This window comes from Cynoglossus semilaevis, chromosome W (genome assembly GCF_000523025.1).
Source record: "Cynoglossus semilaevis isolate Cse_v1.0 chromosome W, Cse_v1.0, whole genome shotgun sequence".
NCBI lineage: Eukaryota > Metazoa > Chordata > Actinopteri > Pleuronectiformes > Cynoglossidae > Cynoglossus > Cynoglossus semilaevis.
This window is the reverse complement of record NC_024327.1, coordinates 16303583-16305290: the sequence shown is the minus strand read 5'-3', so window position 1 is coordinate 16305290 and position 1708 is coordinate 16303583. Positions and strand designations below refer to the sequence as shown.

General features: G+C 35.6%; 1 protein-coding gene across 1 annotated transcript in view; it reads left to right on the top strand.

Annotated features, from left to right (window-relative positions):
* The window catches only part of LOC103397289 (calmodulin-regulated spectrin-associated protein 1-B-like), a 411725-nt gene that overhangs the window by 17478 nt on the left and 392539 nt on the right, over positions 1–1708 (top strand). The window lies entirely within an intron of this gene.

Sequence of the window (1708 nt, the reverse complement as noted above, 5' to 3'; positions counted from 1 at the left end):
CGGCATTCAGTCTACTTTTCTTTTCTTCGTTCCGCTTATTTTTAATGTAGGGCTGAGAGTGCTAGGCGACAAATTGAAGTCGAGAGTAACCGTAATGCATCACACTCAATGGTCAATATCTTTGGCGCCATCTGCTGGGGAAAGATGGGAATTGCAGCTAGGTAAAATGATTGAGGTGTCTTATAATAAAATTGAATTTAATAATATAACGTGGACGAGTTCGGCGGGCCGGATTAAAAAGCCCAACGGTTGCCCATGCCAGGTATAACCACTTTCTTTGTTCTACAGGAATAGAAACAGATCAGACTGTAGCCCACAGAGGTTAAAATCAAAGTTTTAACTACACAGTAGCACAGCTGTGAAAGCCTTCTGAATCATCCTATTCCTTTCCTTTCCTAAACCTCACCTACAAAACTTCATATCCACTCCTACAAGCTGAATGAGAAAGATTCAATCTTCTCATTCAATCTTCTTGGTCTAAGTTTGTTTGTGAGCTTCAGCAGTTTTAATTATAAAGAATTCTTAGACATATATTTAACTAAAAGCAACTAATGCTTAAAGATTACTATTCTAGAGTGTTTGTATGAGTAACAAAGTCATCACTGATTGTTCCCAGCCCACTGAATTTGAGTCAATTTAACGTCAATAGGTTCTAATTAAAATTATTTTGTATAGTGTCATATACCGAAGTTTATAGTATTTTATTTTCCTTTAATAGTAATTTCAGTCAAAATAAGAAGTTTGCATATTAGTGGTCATATAGCCAAAAGCTGTATAATAAGGAACTCTGCAGTGATATGCAAGATATTGTGTATTTCATATTATCCTCACCAACAGATGAGATGTCTCTGAAGTGGTCCTCACCCTCCTCTGCATTGATGAGGTCATTTTTACTCTTCATTGTCCTTTTTAGCACTGCAAAATAAAAGTAAATATATACTATTAAAATGTACACAATGCAATAAATATGCAATAATAACACTAGTAATGATTATATATGACAAATAAATAAATACAAATATATACATATATATACATTTATGTTTGACATTTCAAATATGTTTTTACAAACCCAACATCTGAAAGCCCGGACCCTGTCCTTACAGTGACCTACTTTTTATTGTGTAAATTGTAAAACCAAATCAGCACAAACTTTGAACATTCTCATGGTACGATGGTCATAGAGAAGGTCGTATTTGTATAAATATGAATATGAATGTTGGAAGAATTTAATTTATTATCATTGTTTCATGCTGTACTGCCGCTTTAAGAAACTGTTTGCTTCTCATATTATAATCTCGTGTGCTCAAGACTGATGGAGAAATTACCAGACACAGCCAGACCCACATTGACACCCACCTTCTTACTCCATACCCATTCATATACTCACACACGATCACATGATATGTAATCTGATACTTTTATAAATTCAATAAAAGTGCAGAGGAAGGGTGCAGCAACTCGGAGTTGATGAGAAAGCTGCCAGAAGAGCAAGCTGCACTCTCCCCTTGCAAGTAAAAGATCCAGACGTCTTTTGTGTTGTTACTTTGTCGTCACATATGTTAGAATAAACAGAATATTAATAATCTTTGCCACCAGCTGCCGGTGCTGTATTTACAATAAACTTTTGAGAGTTGCGTTTTGTTGCGAACTCTAACCCTAACCTGTGTGCAGGTCGTGACACTTTCTTCTTCTTTTTCTTTCGGCT